General features: G+C 48.1%; 1 protein-coding gene across 2 annotated transcripts in view; it reads right to left on the reverse strand.

Annotated features, from left to right (window-relative positions):
- The window catches only part of Nkd1 (NKD inhibitor of Wnt signaling pathway 1), a 74,012-nt gene that overhangs the window by 37,221 nt on the left and 15,217 nt on the right, over positions 1 to 21,574 (reverse strand). Inside the window, exon 1 of one of the 2 annotated variants that reach the window (XM_090357664.1) lies at positions 9,354 to 9,431. The exons of the other annotated variant lie outside the window; for it this stretch is intronic. The gene's annotated coding sequence lies outside the window, so the exon portion shown is untranslated. Of the gene's footprint in view, positions 1 to 9,353; positions 9,432 to 21,574 lie in introns of those variants that run through there. 2 annotated transcript variants of the gene reach the window in all.

Raw genomic sequence — 21,574 nt, forward strand, 5'->3', positions numbered from 1 at the left:
ATTGGCCCCAGAACAGCTTTCATTGATCTGGGGCCAGCATGGACTGGCCTGGAGCCTGCTGCCTCTTCCAGCACAGGCCCTGGCTACAGTTCAAAACCTAGGCCGGCGTCTCCTACAGCCTGGCCAACTCCACCCACCATGGCAGCCAAGTCACCATCCAAATGCAAATTGGGCAGGTGCAAATGCCCTCCACTCCAGAGTAGAACAGGCACGCACGCACGCAGGCACGCACGCAGGCACGCAGGCACGCACGCAGGCACGCACGCACATACACACAGAGCCAGGCTGCTCCACTCTTGTGTAGATGGTAGCCCTGCCCCTCTGGGCTTGGTCCACCCCAGCTCTCCAGTACCACACCAGGGTGGCCTCTGCTTACTTCATGGTCCAGCTAGGCTGACAGCCTGAGGTCAACTCCCTGGCTCACATCCCAAGCCAAACAGCATATTCCTCTCCCCCATCTCCTCTGCAGCCTCACCGGCTCCCCATTCCCATCAACTCCAGGCCTTCTAAAGTTCTGCCCTAGAACACTTTCTGTCCTGCTGGCTGTGCTAAGTCAAGGATTATGAAGGGAAATAAGGCTGGCCCAAGAATGGGGTGTTCTGCCTCAGTTTCCCCCATTTGTACAAAAGGAAAAAGGCAGGACAAGAGAGTGCCTTAAAGGCTTTCCAGCCACCAGGGTCCATGACACAGCAGTCAGGGTCAATTCACCCAGTGCAGATTACCTCTTCCTGATTCCCCTCCCCCACCTCCATTATTAAGCCATCCTGAAGGTCAAGCAGCAAGTCTGTCTCTGGAGGCAAAGGTCTTTGAGAGAGAGGGAAAGAAAAGGAGGAAATGTATGCTTCGTCAACTAGACTTAGCACTGGATGCAGAGATCACAAACAGAGACAGCTCATGTTGGGGACAGTACCCCAGGCCCAACCACGAAGTTCACTCCTGTTGCACATACACCTTGCAGACAGTGTCTGGAGGCGGGTTTATTATATTTTAATAGTTTGCTGCCTGCTGTTAAGTTTTAGGGTGTGGAATTTTCCACATGTGGCTTCGGGTAGCACACAGGAAGTTGTGGATTTTGGAATGTTTTGAATTTTTAGATTGGAGCACTCCAGCTGTCCCTGCCTGCAATAATCAACAAATGCAGAATCCCTCAAGAAGGACCCCAGCAGTTTCAGCCTGGCAATTAGGACCTTGAAAAATAATCATTATCAAGTTAGTTTTAATAATAGGCCAATGGGCCAGGAGTTTGGCCTAGTGGTAGAATGCTTGCACAAAGACCCGGGTTTGATTCCTTGATACCACATACATAGAAAAAAGCCAGAAGTGGTGCTGTAGCTCAAGTGGTAGAGCTCTAATGTTGAGAGAAAAAAAAAAGCCCAAGGATAGTGCTCCGGCTCTGAGTTCAAGCCCCAGGACTGAGGAAAATAAAAAAGGAATAGGCCAAGTCCTAGTGGTTAGGACCCCATAACGATGCTACAGAGAGGAGCAGCCCGGCAAGGAAAGAGACCTGACTCAGGCCAGATGAGGTTGAAGATTACGGCCTTGCTCAGCACACAGAATGTGTGGTGCTGTATGGTACCAGGCACACTATGGTCTTGCGTGGGCCTCAGTTTACCCTCTGGGTGGTGAGGATCTATGAACAGCTGTGAAGATTAAGTACTTGAGACTGTAAGTGCTGCTCATTAGAAGCAGTCTATCAACTCTGGTTACATAAGGTCAAACCAAAGATGAGCATGAAGCCCATGGGGAAACAAAGTTTGAGCCCAAAGACAAGAACAGCTCTCTCTGCACATCTATGGCCCTCACTGAGAAGGAGCTGAAGGAGCATGGGAAATTCTTCTCTGGGAAGATGATGCCCCAGGCACTGCTAGTCTGCTGTCTATGTAAGTACAGGGCAGAGAGGCTGAGCTCAGGGTCCTCAGATGGAATAAGCACATGTACTGCTATATAGGATGGCACAGAAAGGCACAGCCTGTCTGTTAAAAGTCAGGAAAGCTGATCAGGATACTGTGCTTGGTGGCTGATTCCTGAGAACTCAGCTCCATATTCTCTCTGCTGTTATATATATCTTGAACATTTTTATGATACAAGTGTCTGAAATTTATTTTGAGGGTACTGGGGAATCAAACCCTGGGCTTCGAGCTTGCTAGGCAGATGCTTTACCACTAACCCAGCTTTTTGTTTTAGTTATTTTTCAGGTAGAGTCTCATGGTTCTGCCCAGGTCACCCTGGACCATGATTCTCCTTTCTGCTACTTCCCATGCACCTGGGCTTATAGGTGTGCATCACCACACCCAGATTAAGACACTGGACTTCCTTTAGGCACGAAGAAATCACAGCAAAGCAGGAAGAAATCAAATGACATGCCACGTTAAGATTCAGCTGTCCCTAGACTGTTTATTAACTCATTTACCTGACACAGGACCAGGGTAGACATTGCTATGGTTCTTTTCTACCAATGATGGAACTGAGGTGCAGAGAAGGTAAGAAACCTGAGAAAAAAAAACCCCATGAGCCTCGGCAACTTGGCCCATGAGGAAATGACCTGAATTTAGCACCAAAAACATTTTTGGCCCTTACTGGGACTTGAACTCATGGCCTGGGCATTGTCCCTGAGCTTTTCCACTCAAGGCTAGTGCTCTACCACTTGAGCCATAGCCCTGCTTCCTGCTATGTGGTGGTTACTGGGAGATCAGAATCTCATGGATTTTCCTGCCTGGCAGGCCCTTACAGACACCTTCTGGGACCTGCAGCTCCAAATCCTGATTGGAACACATTTCTCCCAGGGACACATAGGCTGACTGGAGACAGCAAGGCCCAGGCAGACTCTGATCAGCCTTCAGTATCCTAGGACTTAGGCTCTGGCTGGAACCCAAGGGTAGATTCAGCCTATGCTGAAAACCAAATCATCCTGCAAGTAGCACTAGCACAGGGTAAGCACTGCAGGTGCCTCTAAGAGAAGGAGACAAGTGGCCAGAGCATGCCTGCAAGGCAGGTGAGCAGCTCAGATGTGAATGAACCAGGTATGCTCACTAAGTAGCACCAGCACACAATGAAGTTCTGAACTGAGGGCCTGTATAACGCTACTGCCAGGCTCAGGTCAGGAAGCAGGACTTGCCTCTATGGTTGCTATGGCTTTCGGAACCATTCCAACTTCTGGCTGTCCTCTCCAGGCCATGGCAGGGAGCAAGTACAATGGAGAGAAGAGAAGAGAGGGGGAGGAAAGGGAATGCACATATGGAGGAGAGGCAGAGTAGGAAGAGGCAAGCAAGGAGAGAACAGTCCAGGTGAGGGGGCAGACAGAGCAGGGGGGTAGGGAGAAGGTTGGGGACAAAGCTTGTGGGGAGGGGAGATAGAACAGATGGACAAGGGGTAGTCTGAGGAAAGTGGACAGGCAGGGGAGGGGAGCAGGCCGAGCTGGGGAAACTCTGAGCGGCTGGAGTTTGGAGGCAAGGAGGCCTCCAGAGAGCCAGCTCCAAGCCTTAGAAGTCAGGCCAGCTTGCCATTCCCAGCATTCCAGTCCCAAGTCCCCAGTTGGGCCTGCTGCCCAGGGTGCTCGGATTCTTCCAGGGCCAGGGATGTGCTTCCAAAGCAACCTCTCCTCAGCCTCAGCCAGAATTCCTTGGCCGGCAGGGGTCGTGTCTCCACGCGCTGATGAAGCCCAGCTGCTGGGCCCTTCTCTTCTACCACAGGCCCAGTACAGTTCCTGAGCAGGCCAACCTGAGTGGCCATGGTCCCTGGTACAGGGCCCTTAATGACCTTCTCAGTCCCTCAGTGCCTGACCAGTAGCAGGCAGCACTTCAGTCCCATCTACACCTTCTGGAACCTTCTTTGAGGATGGGCGCCATATCCCATTAAGGGACAAGCTCTGAGTGAATCTGAGCACCCAAACCTACATCGGGCAGTCAGGCAGCCCCAACTCTCCATAATCAGAGAGCAAGGACTCAGCAGAGTCCATCCGAGATGGAACCAAAGGCCAGAAAGTCATAGATGGCAATGACTCATGTGCCTGTGGACCTAGCAAGGTGATGATACCTTAAGAGCACCATTTTCCAAAGCTCAGGTGGTGTCAGACTTTGTGTCACATGCCTTGCATTTACCCTCTTTTGAAACCTGTGCAACAGCTATGCTTTACATTCACTTTATCGAGAAGAAAACTGGGATACTGCACAAATAATGCCCAAAGTCACACATCTGAAAAGTGGCAAAAGTAGGATTCCATTAGGGCCTGTGGCAAGGGGAAAGACCTTCCAATCCACTTTTGGTGACTGCTGCAGTCTTCCATGCTGAGTCCAGTTCAGCCACATGACCTGCTCTAGCCATGGATCAGTAGTAAATGTGTAAGTGTAGTAAATGCATAGTAAATTGGTAAGGACTTGAGGCTCCCTCTCCCTCTCTGAAGCCCTGTCACTATGACACATGCCTGAGCTTGCTGGAGAGGAAATATGAAACATAGGTAAAGAAACTGCAACTTCTCTTGCTAGGTGCTATCATCTAAGCTACTAAGGAGGCTGAGATCTAAGGATCGAAGTCTAATGCCAGTCTGGGCAGGAAAGGCCATGAAACTCTGATGTCTAATTAACTACCCAGAAGTAGAACTGAGGCTCATATGTTGTAGAGCACTAGCCTTGAGTGAAAAGCTCAGGGACAATGTCCAGTTTCCCTTAGTTTTAAGTGCCAGGACTGGCACACACAGAAAAAGGGGGTTATCTTCTCCTAGCCAATCTACTTGAGATGAAACATTGTGATAACTGTCCTCTAATTCAACCTAGTTCAGCTCAAATCAACTCAACCCAGCCATGAGTAAACTCAATCCAACCCAGATCAGGCCAGATCAAGCCAACTCTGAGCCAGATCAGCTCATCCCAGCCCAGATCAACCCATTTCACTCGGATCAGCTCAATCCAGAAAGTTAAGGTTTAATCATTGAAGTTCAGTCCAGCCCAGCCCACATCAAACCACAATGGCCCACATCAAACCAGATTGGCCTAGCCTAGGCCAGATCAGCTAAGTACAGATCAAGCGCATTGTTCCAAGCAATCCCTAGATGTTTGACAAATGGCTGCTTTAAGGCACCAGGTCTAAAGGGTACTTCGGAAAGTGGCCAACTATACTTTCAGATTGGGGGGAAAAAAGAAACTTCCTGAGAATTAATAAGGTAGTTGATATATCCAAAATGCTTGGTATCAGAAGTGTTTTGGATATCTTGTCTAGATTTTAGCCTATTTGCATATATACAGTGAGCTATCTTGAGGACAGGACATCAAATTCACTAATGTTTCATACACTCTTTCCGCACATAGCTTGAAAGCAATTGTACAGAGTATTTTTACTGTGCCTGTCTTTTAACTGCAACCTATCACAGGCATGGAATTTTCTATTTGCAATGTCATGCTGATGTTCAACACTTTCATATGCTGGAAAACTTCTATCCTGCTAGCTAATGTGGTAAAACTGTCTTCAGGAAAACAAGCAAACCCAATCGAGGTCAGCCTAGGTCCCCCAGATCCACTCAATCCTTCCAGATTATGCATACTCAACCAATTTCTCCTTTAAATCAAGAAAACCGCAGAGCTTACTTTATGTGAGGTCAATGAACACCTGAGTTTAGATCAGAAAGGTTTTTTTTTCAGTCCTACAGCTCTTGACTACACCCACAGAAAACCCATGCTACAACTATAGTTATAAGCCCCAATACTCTATCACACCTGTGCAATGCTCCTAAAGTGAAAATAGGCATTCCTCCTGAACTGGAACTGCTCTCTTACTTGACTATGACTTCCTTTTTATTTTTGTGTGCCAGTACTGAGGCTTTAATTTGCAGACTGGGCACTGTCCCTTAGCTGTTTCCATTAAGGCTAGAGCTTTGCCACTTACTTGAGCCACAAATCTGCTTGTGGCTTTTTGCTGGCTAACTGAAAGTAAGTGTCTCACAGACTTTCCTGCTTTGGCTTTGAATTGTGATCCTCAGATCTCAGCCTCCTGAGCAACTAGAATTACTGTCATGAGCCACCAGCCCTTTTTTTGTCTTAAATGTTAGAATTTCACATTTTTGTTCAGCTTTCTTGCTCATGGCTAAAGAGCTATTGTTTTGAGCTTTCATCATTATGGCTTTTTATTAGTTAATTAGAGATGGAGTCTTGTGGACTATTCTTCCTGGGCTGTCTTCAAGCCACAATCGTCCGTGTCTCAGCCTTCTGAATAGCTAGGATTACAGGCATGAGCCACTAGTATCTGGTTCTAATCTACCTATGAGACGATGATGTTCTACATGCCAAGGGGTGCACTTACTACGCCATAAAGACCTGACTTTCATCTTGAGATGCTGTCTGTTGCTGGACTTTGCCTGCCAGCTCAGCTGATTACAGCCGAGTCTTGGTGGCCACACCACATTTCTGGCTTCCTCTGCACAGCCTGACAGGCAAGTGAATAGTAGCCCCAAACCTAAGGTGGAGCTGCAGTGCATGCTACTTCCGATTTGCAAGCAGCAGCAAGCCTGGATCAAGCTACAGGCTATATGTGGAACATGCACAGTGAAGTAGAAAGGTCATGGTTGGGATGAAGCCCAAGACAGGAGTAGTAGATAGGGACCCCAAGGCCCCCATGAGGCCCCTCCCACAATGTGTGAGAGGACCACTGCATGGTAACACTCCCCTTCCTGCACACACACACTGGGACACCTGCAGATGGAATGCAGCCACACTCATTGTAAGGACCTCAACCTGAAACAAGCACCTGTAATGTCCAGAGCCTCCAGACCCTGGCATCCAGGTTCTTCCCCCCCCCCCCCATGACAGAAGTGACTCTTGGCTGGGCTCTGGGCTCAGCCTGGAAGACAGCTGTACAGAGAACAGCCCTGAGAGAGAGCCCTTAATCGTTTAACTAAAATCACACTCAAGGCATAATTAGCAGACAGCTCCAAATTCATGATCTGAGGCCCATCGGCTCTAATGGGCTAATTAGTTAAGACATCCTTGGGCGGGCAAAGTACCCTGGCCTTCCAGAAGCATCTCATCAAGCTCTGCAGATCAAGGCTGGCATCTGGTCCACGAGCTGTCTTCCTATGACTGGCAAAGTGACAGACTCTGGCTAGGCAGGGAGCACACCTTGGAGAAGAGACTAAACAGCTTCTTCCCCCCTCCCCTCCATCCCAAGTACCAGTCCTTGTAATGCCAGGGGCACAGATACCCATCTCTCTTTAGGCAGCTAGTGGAATGTTTCTGTCTCTGGAACTAGCCGGTCCTTTCAAAGTCATGAGCCAGAAAATTGTGGACACTGTACACACCTACACACACAATTCTGCCCTCCTGGGCTGCATCCTGCCTGCCCCATAGGTTCACAGTGAGCATTTGGGATTTGAAAAAGGAGTCATCAGCTCTGTGAATCCCCAACGTATCCAGAACCACAAACCCTTTGTACAGCAAGTGCTGGTTGTTCACACTCACTCTCCCACCCAAGCTGCTGCTGATCAAGTGACAGAAGCCAAACAGGAAGCAGGGGTCACAATCTCAGTGAAGAATTGGTAGAAGACCAGTATTTTCAGAATAAAGTAGTTCATCTCCCCCCAACTACCCGTACCTTTAAGAGCAAATTTTTTTCTATGCAAGAAACAAATACTTGCTTTTTTGTACGTTATTACATTTTTCTCCAAGGGCATCTTTTTTTTTTTTAACGAATACTTGCTTAAAAGAAACTTCTCTGAAGGGTGAACAAATGCAGGATTGGCACCCATTGGACACTAGGTTGAAAATGGACTATATAACTTGTGGGTGGGATAGTAAGGAGAAGCTGGGAGAGAGTAAGGAAAGGGGTGACTTATATAACTGTAATTCCTCTGTAGATCACTTTTATAATAACAATAAAAATGTACCAAAAAAAAACCTTCTTTATGAGAAAAATAGAGCCAGGCACTGGTAGCTTTTCTGTAATACTACCTACACAGGAGCTAAGAACTGAGGATCATGATTTGAAGTGAGCTGGAGCAGGAAAATCCGTGGGACAGTTACTTCCAATTAAGCAGCGGGGTGGGGGGGGACCTCCCCTCCCCCCCAAAAAAAGCATAAAACAACTGAGAGTGGAGCTGTTACTTAAATAATGAAGTAATGGTTTTGAGTAAAAAAGCTAAGAGTCAGTACCCAAGCTCTGAGCTCAAGCCCCAGTACCAGCACAAAATGAAAGAAAATAAAAATGCCAAGAATAATAGTAAAGACAATAGAGAGAAGAAGAAGTTGAATTGCTGGGCATCGTAGGACTCTAGGCATACCCCACTCAAATGTGCAGGCTAAGAAATTAAAGTTCATGGAAATCTCAGGCCCTCACAACGAGGAAGCAGTTAGATCACAAATTCTCCGCCAGCCTGAGCTACATTCGATATCCTGTCCTCCAAAACAGCAAGGACTGGGGTGCAGCTAAGTAGTAGAGTGTTTGGTAAGGCCCTGGGTTCCATTCCCAGTGCCACAAGAAAAGAAGAAAAAGAAAGAGGGGGAAGGAGAGGGGTGGAGGAGGAGGAAGAAGAGGAGGAGGATGAGGAGAACAAAGAAAAAAAAGAAGGTGGAGAATGGGAAATGACAACTTTTCCCATCTTAAAGCCAAAGTTACAAACCTGAATGTTTAGGTGAAATTGTACTTGTTGGTTTATTTTGAATGTTTGCTCACTTTTTTAAAAAAAAGTTGAGTGGGTCAAATAAAATCTTTCTGAAGCATGATTCAGCCCAGAGGCAAATCTCTGCCAAAGGGGACAGAGTGACACTTCTTACATGGCTGTTGTTGCCTGGTCCTGCCAAAGAATTCCTTCGAAGTGATGTGTAGGGCAGTCCAGGGAGAGCACTGCCAGGCACCCAGCATGCATACAGCATCCCCTGGGTGCCCCTGCTGTGACATCACATGCCCCAGAGCCTCCAGAATCACAGATTAGCCTGGTGTGGGTGCTCAGTACTGTGTCCTCTCCTCTGCTCTGGCTGCCCTGGCACATGTGAAGGGCGAGATCTGAGGCTGGCACACATTGGGAGGCGCGGGAGGCCAGTTCTTGAAGAGGATGGATAGTGGTGTGGAGCTAACAGTCCAGAAGTTCCCTTTCAGAAACCAGGCTTGTGGTCAAGCAGAAAAACCACAAATAACAGGGACAAAGAAAACCCACCTGGAGAGACAAGCAGAGATGGCGCAAGTACAGAATGTGTGCCCAGGGATGGCCTGGTTAGAATCTCCCGGAGGCCATGGGTCAGCAGCCAGGGATTCTTTCCAGTGTGAGTTCATCATTAATGATGAGTCCAGGGGTGCAGTGACTTCATTAGGGCACCTACACCACTCTGACCCAATGAGGTATCATCAGAGCAATGACCCGGACATGACCAGGTTACCTCCTTAGCTGTCCAGAGGTGTCTGGCTACCAAGAACCCGAGCACTTTCCCAATGATGAAGGACCTCCTACATCCACTTCTCGGACTGGGTGTCAGCGGCCTCCAGGGGCAGTGCCACTCCACATGGTTCTAGAACGTGGACCTAGACATAGCCAGCTGTGAGATCATCGCCAGCTACAAAGAAACTCAGGAGGTGTCTCAAGCTGAGGTTGCAGCAGAGATAGCACTCCATGATCCCTGCCCCAACTGCTAGGTGTGCTATGTCACTGGAAAATGGCTGCCCCAATGGCCATCAGACTGGAGCCACAGAACTAGTTCCCACCAAGGAACGCGAGTAAGAGTTGGGCTGGGATCTTATGCAGGGATCATGGTGATCTCGGCCCACTGTTGGCTAGAAGCAGAGCCCAGGGACCCTGACAGAAGAATGAGCCAAAAGACGGAAGGTGCCTGGGTTAGCAAAAAACCCTAAGGGCCTGAGCCACCTGTTTTGGACTACAAGGTGAATGCCAATTAAAATTCTAGTGGATTGGGCCACTGTACCATCAAGCTTATTTCTACCACATTAGGGTTAGTCCATCTAAAAACAGGAACAGAAAGAAAGAAAAACAGTGTGGGTCAAGAAAATTAATGCTCACCATAGTGAATAGCTCCAGGCAAAACAATTCAGGAAAACCACCTGCTAAGTACAATTGCCCTGTCTCCCACCTGCAGCCCATCTGAACACCAGAAGGTCGAGCAGATGAAGGTTGATGTTAAACCTCTGGTGTTTGTTATGACCAAATAAAACTGCACAGTTTCTTTTTGAATTGTGGCCTCAATTTTTCACACATTGACTCACTTATCGTCTTGACCAAGAGTGACTTACAAAGTGGTGCATGCCTCACTTGGATCTAAAATCAAACTCAGAAAAACAAGAGAGCAGATTAGTGGTTTCTCAGAGCCAAGGCGGAAGGGAGACTAAGAGAAGAAAAAACAGAGGAAAGGAAAGTGGACTGAGAAATGTGGAATAGATGAGGGAGAGGAGAAAAAGTGGAGACAGTAAGGGGGAGCAGATGGGGAAGCAGACAGGAGAAAGATAAGGAAGTTTGGATTGGGCAAGACACATACATTCTGTGGAGATCTATGCTACAAACAGCCTGGAGCTAGTAACACTAGAGAATAAGAGTAGATCTATGTTAAGGGTTGATATCACACCTAGCAACAATAATAATAATGGTGATGATGGAGGCAGGAGGAAATTTCCGGAGGTGATAGACAGGCCTATGGTGGTGGTAATGGCTTCACAAATACCCCCTCCCCAACTCATCAAGTTGTTTATTGGTATAGATTTTTACATGGCACTTGACAAGGTGATTCTTTCCTTAAAAAATAACTTCATAATAGCTCAAAAGCTATGTACATATGGTCATAGAGGATGAGATTAAACAAAATGAACTCTAGGATATGGAAACAAGAGGTTTATCTTTGTGATTGCTGTTCTTAATGTACTAAGTTATTTCTTTTCTCTTTTTTTCCCCTTATGGTTAATCTATATGTGGTTACTGTATCTGAATTTGTTCCTAGTGTATTGTATATACACTTATTTGTTTATTTGAAATAGGGAAGGAAAGGGGGGGAAATAAGATGATGGGGAGGGGCAGGGGAAAGGAAATGGGGAGAAAAACATGAGAAGGCGAATCAATGTGCGAGAAGTAATGCACCCACGACCTGAAGAATATAACTATAACCCCTCTGTACATTACCTTGACAATAAAAAAACATTTAAAATAAATAAATACAATAATTTATGAAAACAATTTTAGGAAAAACAGACTACCAGCCAAGCAAACTCTGTGAAGATATTTTGAACACTCTTATACATTCAGTATGTGCAGGAACAGGTGAGGGCGGGTGGGGAGGTGAAGAGGTGGGGACTTGCCCTGCCCCTTCCACCAGCCCCTCCTCCTCTGGAGCACTGCTCCCCTCTTCCCCAAATCACTTCTCGCCTTGTCCTGCAGCCGTGTGCTAGAGCTCAGGCTTCCCTCCTAGCACCCTAACTGGGGCTGTGGCACTGGGGAGCCTGCAGCTCTTATGGGCCCATGGTGGCATTTTGATGAACTTGGGGCTACCATCCCAAATCCACCCTCCAAGCCACCCTCTCCACCAAGGGAGGCAGGATCGTTCTGCCAAGCAGGGCTGGGTCTCCTAATCAAGCGTTACACAGCCACAGCCATTTGGCTGAGAACCTCTAATCCTAGTCCTCATCTGTAGCCAATATACATCTCAAGGAGGCAGTCTCAGTCCTGGGCTTTGCATCTGCTTTGCTGTCTGGGTAGAGGAAGAGAGGAAGTGACCGATGCCTTCACATCATGGCGAGGACATCACTTCTCCCAACTCCCTTCTGGGCTTGCCAACACTTTGCACGCTTCTCTCAGCCACCAAGCATCTATGTGGCCCAGGTTTGGTTAAGACTGGGTGGGCTCCTTGGAGGTAGGAAGACAGAGTAGCATACAGTCCCACCTTTGAAAAAAGGCAGAAATAAGTCAGGAAGCTACCAGCCAATCTCAAGGACTTCTAGAATATTCTCAAGCCCAGGCAATGGACATGGTGGGCTCTATGGCCGAGTAAAGCCTGAGTGCTTCCCTGAGGCAGGGTTCACAACCTCAGACATTAAGGTCTTTGCAGGGTATGTGGGCACACCCCAGGCTCTTCCCACCATCACACCAGTGAAGAATACACCCAGTCGCTGCCAAATTCCTCACAAGCCTGTAACCCTGCCTTAAATGCTTCCAGCCATGCCCTCATCAGGCTAGTGGATTTCCCATTTCTACCTCTCAAAACTGGGTTTTTATGCACCACATCTTCCTTTTTAAATTTAGGCAATGAGTTACATTTATTTGGGGTCATGGGGTTGGAATCCAGGACTTCACACATGCTAGCAGAGCATCCATCACAGAACTTCACTCCTAGCGTTTATTAAATTCTTTTACTGTGTGACATCTTCTAAACACAGGTACAGGTCCACACTCACCTTGACCACTGCTAAGCCTAAGGAGAAATGAGAAATCAAGCGCTCACCTGGGAGAAAGGCCACACTCTAGTGCCACAGGGAAGGAGCCCTGGATGTGAAAAGCACACACACAATAAAGACAGACAGGTAAAGGGGGTCTCAGATCTTGGGGGTCACTATTCCAACATCACCTGGGCAAGAACTCTTCCTTCTAACACCTTCTCTCAGGACAATAAACTGATCTCCAGGCACCCAGAACCAGTCCTTTGTAGGTGCCACCCCCTCCTCTGCTCTCCCGTCCCTACAATCAGGATCCAGCTGGCCCTTAGCCATTCTGACCCACGAAGTAGCCCAAGAACTGCCTGCCCTGTGAGTCAGTATCTCCCGGTCACATGACCCCTCTGGAAGACCCTTTCCTGGCCAGACACAATAGTTCATGTTTGTGAACTATTTGGTTCAAAGCCAGCACAGACAAAAAGTGAACAAGATGCCCATCTCAACCACCAAAGTGGACATGATGGTTCTCACTTCTGATCTCAGCTATGCTGAAGAGGAAAGGTAGGTAAGAAAAATGGTGGTCTGAAGCTAGTTCCAGGCAAAACCACAAAACCCTACCTTTAAAATAACTAAAGAAAAAAAAAAGCCTGAGAGCATGCCTCACTCAAGTGGTAGAGTTTCCGTGTAGCAAGTGCAATGCCTTGATTTTTTTTTTAAGCCTATTCTGCCTTCAGCCCCTAGTTAGAGCAGCTCTGAGCAAGTTTCCCTTCTTCTCTTCTCGCAGCGAGAATCTGGGTTAGTGGGGGAGGGCAGTGGAGAGCGGGACGGATCTTAGAATACACTTGTGGGCGAAGGGGAAACACACACCGTCTTACTGGTGTCATGAAGCAGCCGCGTGGCCTTCTCTGAAGAGAGCAGCCTCAGAAGTCACTATTGTGTTCAAGCAGTGCTAAATCAAGCTGTGAGCAGCACCAGTTATGCTTTTAAAGAACGCCCCGAGCCAATTCTGATGTTTAAAGAGAAAAAGGAAAAAGTTTCCGAGCCTTCCATAAATTCCAAAGAGAGGAAGTTTCAAACTTGGGTGTTCACAGCCCGTGGCCTCCACATGGAAACAGCTTGGTTTCATGTATTTGGTTTTACTGTTCAAACTTTAGGGTCTTTTAACTTTTTATTTTTACAGAGCTCAGAAGAAAAGGGAGACGGAGCCATTTGCTCAGTAAGTGCCAAAGAAAACCCCGCACCTCCATCTCGGGGTCTGTGCCTGACACACAGCAAGATGGGGGGGGGGGACCCCCCAGCCCCTGGCACACCCAGTACAGCTCCTTCTGCCTACCAGGAGCCAGCTACTAATTAGCTCCGACAAGATCAATTGAGGCCAGAGCTGGCCAGGAAATGGCAGGACTGTCATTCAGCTGCCGGCCACTGGCCACCACCAACAGCAGGAGGAACACGATGGAGACTTTCCAAACACAAGACGAGGTCTAGCCAAGACCCAACGATTCCTAAATTTAGTCCCTGGGGGAAGACAGCTCGCCTGGCCAGCCAGGGCACCAGGGAGGCCCAGCAGCCCTTGGAAATGTCAACCAAACTAAACAGGCCCTCCCAGGACACCTCAGCCCCGAATCTGACATCGAGAGTGACTCAGGGTCTGGGCGCTGTACATTGGCTGGGCAAGGCAAGGAAACCAAGACCTCATACGAATAGGAGAAACAGAACAAGCATAGGAAAGAACATGGCTTTTGATCTGCTGAGGAGTTCTAGAATTATATATCCAGGTAACCCAGAGGAAAGCCTGTGCCACTCAGAGCCACAGGCTCTGAAATCAAAATGGAAGCTCCTACCCCCAAAGAGGTGGGAAGATACTCAAAATTGAAGTGGATTATATGCACACCTGTTTTATACGTGCACAATATATGTGCCCATGAGTTACAGAGAGCCTCCTGAGTTGCTCTCCCTGCACAGTCCACAGTTGTTTGTGCAGCCCCTCCCCTCCACCCTGTGCAAGGACACCCTATTGGTTGTCTGGGGGGGGGGGATCTCCCCTCCATCTCTAGGCCCAAGGGCTGATACAGCCCTATGTTTTTGTAGAGTTCTCAGATTCCTGGCCCAGCATTACCAAGGCTGAACCAGGTCAGTTCTTCTCTCATCCCCTCAGGTGATTCTAAGCATAAAAGACAAGAACAGACTCCAGCCAGCCCGGGCTGGCTCAGCCACAGAGCTCAAAGAGGGTGTCGGCCACACTCAGGGTACTACATATCTGTAAAGGCAAAGATCCAAAGGATCATGAAGACAAGCCTCTTCACACACATGCACGCGCACACACAGGCACAGCTGACAGATGAGGAGATGACCAAGTGACCAATGATGAAGACCATCACAGAAGTAGAAGGATCAGAATATGAGGTGAAGAAACCCCAGCAAAGAGGGAAACTGGCCCAGTGAGGTTCAGGGAAACTGCAGACATGGAACTCGTAACCCTAAGGATGAAAGAACCAGGGAGGGAGAAGGGAAGTATCTTATGCAGACAAAGCTCATACACAAAGGCCCTGTGGATAGGGTGGGACGTTTCCCTCAACTAAGATCAACCTGGCTGAAAAGCAGAAGATACGATCAGGGGCTAATCTGATGGTAGCTGATACTAGGCCAGGGACAGTGGCAAACTTGTGATACTTTCTATTATTTTTTTTTTGTCAGTCTTAGGGCTTATACTCAGGGCCTGAGTGCTGTCCCTGAGCTTTTTCGCTCAAGGCTCTTGTGCCACTTTGAGCCACAGAACCATTTCTGGTTTTCTGGTCTCACAGACTTTCCTCTAGGGGCTGGCTTCACTGGAGGTCATCAGATCTCCTCCCAAGTAGCTGGGATTACAGGCATGAGCCACTGATGCCTAGCCAAACTTGAGGTTCTTAGAGTCGCATAATTAACACGGTGTCTACCTGTGGGTTGTCAGACGGAGAACAAAGAGTTAGGAAGGGCCTGGGGTTCCCAGATTGAGACCCAGGGGCCTTCAGAGCTGTGCTGGGTCTGGCAGGCAGAGCAGACAGCCTCACAGCAGATGAAGGCTGCCTGGGTGGGTTTGGGTATGAAACAACAAGGTGGAGAGGTACAGTGCCCCTGGGTCTTCAGATGTCTGAAACTCCCAAGACCCCTACTCATGCCCAAAGCCTCATACACACACCCTGGTTCCTCCAGACCATGGGCAGTGGCTGTCCTCATCCCAGCTGTATGGCTACCCGATGGTATTGTTCTTATTTCTGTTTCGTGCCTGTCTCGGGGCTTGAACTCGGGCCTGGGTGCTGTCCCTGAGCTTTTCTGTTCAAGTCTAGCACTCTACCACTTGAGCCACAGCTCCACTTCTGGCTTTTTTTTTTTGGTAGTTAATTGGAGATGAGTTGGCTTTGAATCATGAATCCCCAGATCTCAGCCCCCTGAGTCACTAGGATTTCAGATATCAGCCATAGGTGCCTCGCTTACCTAACATTTCTAAATCACCTCTCCCAGAGCACCAGACACAGGACAATCTCAGTGTCTGCCTAGCCCAGGATGATCTTGTGCCTATAGCTCAGGCCACACCCAGCTGACTGACAATGCCCAGAGCTGGAGAAGGGACCTATAATCCAACTGTCCAGTAAGTTCCGTATTTGGCAAGGGCAGCTCCTTCCCCTCCACTTTACCCCGTTACCTGGGAAAGGCAATGAACATTAGCACTGCCAATGTGAGCCCAAAGAGGGCCACCTTGGCCAGTATCAGTGTGACACTTCATACATCTTGTCACAAAGGCTGGAGTGGGCTCAGACACCCGCAGCCATGTTCTACCCTCAACACAAACTGTTCAGCAGCATGACTCCCAGATAGGAAGTAATGTCCTGTTCTGTGTGGAACCCAAGCCATACCTGATACCCAGAGTATGAATAATATGTGTCTAACATGCTTTCTGTGAGGCAAGAGCTGAGCTAAGTGTATCCCATGCCACTCATTTTAATCTGTCACAGATCAGGAAACTGAAGCACAGGTGAAGAAACCCAGAGACCACCCAGAGAATAAAGCCTTACCCCTGGATGTCAGCATTGGAGCTACAGTTCTCATTTTCCACCTCTTCACTCTCCTCATAGAGACAATTATTTCTCCAAATCACCCCATCATAAAAGGTCAATGCCACAAATAACCTGCATACCTGTTTCTGTACCATACACATATTTATGCTTGGCAGCTTAGAAAAACAAGATGTTAAGATCTAAAGAGCCAACTTTTCACTAACATTGATAGCTCACATTTGTCATCCTAGCTGCTCAGGAGGCTGAGATCAGAAAATTGAAGTTTGAAGACAGTCTTGACAGAAAAACCCCAGATTCTGTCTCAAAATAACCAGTGAAAAATCAGGCTGGAGGCATGGCTGAAGTTGTAGAGTGCCAAGTGAGTAAACAAGCTGAGCAAGGTAGAGTCTCTGAGTTTAAACCCCAATACCAGCACAACAACAAAAATAAATAAATAAATAAATAAATAAATAAATAAAAATCTAACTTTTCCTGCCTTGGGCACAGGTTGTCCTCACTAAGAATGACAGAACAACAAGTCAACAGGAACAGAGCACAAGCCAATATTTTAGCAGCTATACTGAAAAATAACAGGTGAACATATCCTAAGTTATTGAAGCCAGTATATCCAAAAAAATACTGACATTTCCAAACAGTGTCACTGTCTGTTCAACAGTTACTGTTAACAATAACTTTTAACTCCTTGAATCCCCTGTGCTTTGTGATCCAGACCCACCCCATTTCAATGTCCACTGGCCCAGAGGTCACCACAGCCAACGGGGTCAAGGGACCCAAGGCCTCCTTTCCCAAGCACCCATATAGCCAAATCCTGGAGCAGCTTCTCTACTGAATCTCCATCACTCTTCACCAAATGATCTACTGGCCCATAGGGTACAGGCATTAAGGGCAGTCCTCTGCCTTGGAGCAGCTTAGGAAACAAAGGAGTGGCAAAAGGCAGTATATCCAGAGACTCAGCCACCTCCAGATGGAAAAAAAATGCATAGACAAGAAAGGTGTGCATGAGTTATATGAAAATGTACGTCCTTTCACAGAAGAGACTGGATAATTTGGGCATCCAAGGGGCAACCTGGAACCCGACCCTGAGGATCCCAAAGGATGGCTGTTGACCAAACCCTCCTGCTCAGTAGCCGAGGCTCCTCCCTTCACCCTCCTCCCACTATCTTTTCATCCTCATGTGCATCCCAAGAGATGCTCCTGCTAGTACCACTGCATTTTACTGATGAAGAAACTGAGGGCTGAGAGCACATGGATCTTGTTCAGCCCCCACAGATCTGACACAGCCAGCCTAAGAATGCATTAGCAAGGTGGTATGAAGCCACCAGGAAGGAGGAGGGCAAAAGACATGGCGGAAGCAGAGATAGAGAAACAGAGCACTCAGGACCAGGCAGGATCAAGTGCATATGCATTTGTAGGGACTGCAGAAGCATGGACAACTTCCAGTGGGCAGAAGAGCATACTGGGCAGGAATTCTGCGTACTGAGGTGCCTCTGTACAAGGCCTGTGCTCAGCTACTATGAGTAAAGTCTGGGTTCAACTACTTAGTCATGGGATGGCAGTCACTGCCCATCCCACAGGCCATAATGCCAACGGAATCCAACTTCCCAAAATATTTACCAGAGGCTCTGGGCACAGACTCCATTCTGTAAACTTGGATGCCATTCCAGAACTGAAGCGATAGATCTCCCAGAGAACAAGATAAACTCTCCCTCACATTCTAAATAGTGAAAGGGAGGCAGGGAGGAGAAGGAAATAAATCAACCCTCCCTAACCCCAACTTAAAAGGGATTATGTATGGTTGGGAGCAAGACAGGAGCAAAGATGCCGCACCCTTATCAGGCACGAGGCTGCTCCAGACACAAACAAAACCTTTGGCAGGCATCCTTCCTCCACACGGGAAGGGGGAGCAAAAAGTCCCCACGCACAGGGGCAGACTCATCCTCCCCAGGAAAAGGAAGCCCATCATCTTCCCGCTAATGGCTGGGAGAAATTGGTCTTCTCCATGACCAGAGGCACCAACTGGAGCTTGAAGGACAAGATCAGTAAAGGCAAAGTTGCTAAAGAAGTCCAGAGTTCAAACCTCCTGCTTTATGGCCCTACCGCCCTACAAAGTAGCAGCAATAGAAGTCACAGATGAATGGATCTGGGGATGCGTTCCGGCCTGGCACAGGTGGCTTGCTTCTGCAATCCTAGCTATTCAGGAGGCTGAAGTCTGAGGACTGCAGTTCAAAGCTAGCCCAGGCAGGAAAGTCCATCAGAATCTTCTATTTCCAGTGAACCAATAAAAGGCTAAAAGTGAAAGCATGGTAGATTGCCAGTCTTGAGCAAGAAAGCCAAGCAAGATCACAAGATCCAGAGTTCCGCTTCTGCTCCAACCATCACTACAAGTATCCTAGAGGTAAAGCACAAGAAAGCAACTGATCTAGATGATCACAGCCCACCAGGAAGTACCACTGGTATAGAAGAACCAGAGACACATGACTGATAAACAGCAGAGCCAGCTGTGATTAGACTCCTGGATCTCCAGGCCTCTGCACTGGTGCACCTGCCCACCCCACTCCCCCACCACACACCAGTCCCAAGTCGCCTGCTATCTCTGCTATTTGTCTCCAGAGCTCAGCTCTGACCTCCTCCCTTCCCTGTTCCACATCCTTAGGGTGAAAAACCCAAAGTTCCTAGGGAAGGAGGAGAAAAGTGGGTACATGCTTAGAGGCCTTGGGCCTCCTCTAGCACCTCATGGCACCCACACCAGACTCCAGAAATGTAGCCAGGCTCTCCCACAGCCCATCCAAGAGGCTGGCTCTCTAGCATAATATTTTCCTCCCCCGGAACGTGAGAATAAAGGGCTCTTTGCTTGTCTCCTGAAATAACTGGCTCCCACCATAAAGCAATCTTCTGCCCAGTAAAAATATTTCTGTAAAACTTGGTAACTCTATCTGTGGTTCCTTTTCTGAAAGTCAAAAACCCTTGGAGAGTGAAATACGGCAGGGGCAGACGTTATGACAAGCTCATGAAGTCATGTCTACCGAGGCGGTCTCTCCTGAGCACAGTGATTAATTTGCTGCTAACCACAGGGACTTTGTGTCTTAATGCGCTCAGAGCAAAGCACCAGCTCACATTTCTACTGGAACAATACCCACCACCCCAGCCTAGGGTCCTGCCAGGCAAGCAGCAAAGCAAAGGCTGGGCTTGGGGGCTGGGAAGGCCTCCACTGAGATCCAGGCACTTCTGCAAGTGGCCACAATACAGGTGGGCTGCTCCCCCATAGTTTGCCTCTGGCCAGGGAAGAGGTACAGCTCATAAAGCAAACGTGGGATGCCTACTCACCACCACATTAAGTCTAAGATGTCCAGGGAGGCCACTGGAGCCTTAGTCTAGCTGAGGAAGGTTCATTCCAGTAGAGCCCCAGACAAAATAAACTTATCTGAGCCTCTTTCTCACCAGTGAGCCCTTTGCATAGCTGTTTGAGGACTGGAAGAGATACACATGGGCTCCAGGGAAACATCTAGAAGGTATCAGTAGCTCTAAAAAACTAATGGGGCTACCAGCACATGTCCAAAGTGATGTTATATCCTAAGTCTTAACTGTGCTGGAAACAACTCCAAGAAAGGGGTCTGCTCCCCAGTACCGGTGAGGAAAGTAAAAGAGTATACAGAATAACTGCAGGCCTCAAGTTCATATCTAAGACCCATGCTCCATGAACTGGGAAAAGATCCGCACAGGGAGAGGAGACAGTAAGTGACATAATAAGGTTATAAAAAGGGGGAAAAAATCCTTACAAACTAAAGCAGGAGTTCTGCACCTGGAGGACTCTGGGTGTCCTGAAGCTGGAATCAAAGGTATAAGGACATTTACCAATCTTGCTGTCATTGCTCTGTGGGTTAGCAGTCATCACCTATCATCATCACAGAGAGGCTAGGAGATTCAGAGGAGGGTGTAACCCATGTGGGTTGCCTGGTGGAGGTGGCAAACCATCAAGGCTCTTCCAATAGTAAAAAGCAGTTTCCTCAAAGGTGCCTTATGCATGGGGGCCCTGTCCCCACCCTCCTTATTCCAGGATTCTTGGTCCTACCCACCCATGACCTCCAGAACTTTCTCCTTACCAGGTGGTTGGGTTCGTTTGTTTGTTGTCAATACTGGGAGTTGACTGAATCCAGGACCTGCTTAGCAAGCACTCTGCTACTTGAACTATATCCACAGCCTTTTTATGTTTTATTTTGAGATAGATAGGTTCTCACTAATTTTTCCAAAGCTAGCCTTGAACTTGTGACCCAAAGGAAGTATCTCTTTAGGAAAGTTTCAACTGTGCCCCAGGACTGCCCAGGGCACAGGGTCTGTCTGGTCCTAGAGTAAAACATGGCTGAGAGCAGAACAGAAGCCCAGCAAGCCTGGGCTTTCACCACAACTTTTTCTTCCAGCTGAAGACAGAAGCCTGGACAAATTACCACTATCAAGAGAGACACTGTCTAAAAATGAGACCAACCCAAAAGAAACCAGAGTTTACGACTCAGATCACTGGGCTAGGTGGAGCCTGAGCTCCAGGATCAAGCTATGCCTGAAGTCTGCTCTGTGGTGACAGGAGCCAATAACCTGCCTTTGGGCAACCCAGCTGAGATGAGCTTGAAACCTGGAGTCCTCAGGAAGCCACCGAGGAGGTGACACTTAGCTAACAACAAACTCTCCCCAGAAGCTGGCCCCGTCCTGGATTTTTTTTTTTTTTGCCAGTCCTGGGCTTGAGCTCAGGGCCTGAGCACTGTCCTTGGACTTTCTCAAGGCTAGAGCTCTACCACTTGAGCCTCAGCACCACTTCTGGCTTTTTTTTTCTATGTATGTGGTACCAAGGAATCGAACCCAGGTCTTCATGCATGCTAGGCAAGCACTTTAACCACTAGGCCAAACTCCCGGCCCCCCGTCCTGGATTTTGAAGACACAGCCAGGAGCAGAAACTCTTGGCTTCAGTGGTGTGCAATGTGTCAGGGCATGGGGCAAGGACAGGCACACACCAGAAACGTGCACCATTAATCTACAGCTGACTCAACCTGAATGTTAATAAAAGAGACAGGGCAGTTAATTATGGCCATTGTTGTAAGAACAGACCCAAAGCGACAGTAAGACCATCTGTGGTCTGACACAGAACAGTTCCATGAGGCACTAAAGTTTAAAAAGCCAGACAGAGTCAGCTGTAA

The sequence above is a fragment of the Megascapheus bottae genome, chromosome 24 (assembly GCF_031878675.1).
Source record: "Megascapheus bottae isolate mThoBot1 chromosome 24, mThoBot2.hap1, whole genome shotgun sequence".
NCBI lineage: Eukaryota > Metazoa > Chordata > Mammalia > Rodentia > Geomyidae > Megascapheus > Megascapheus bottae.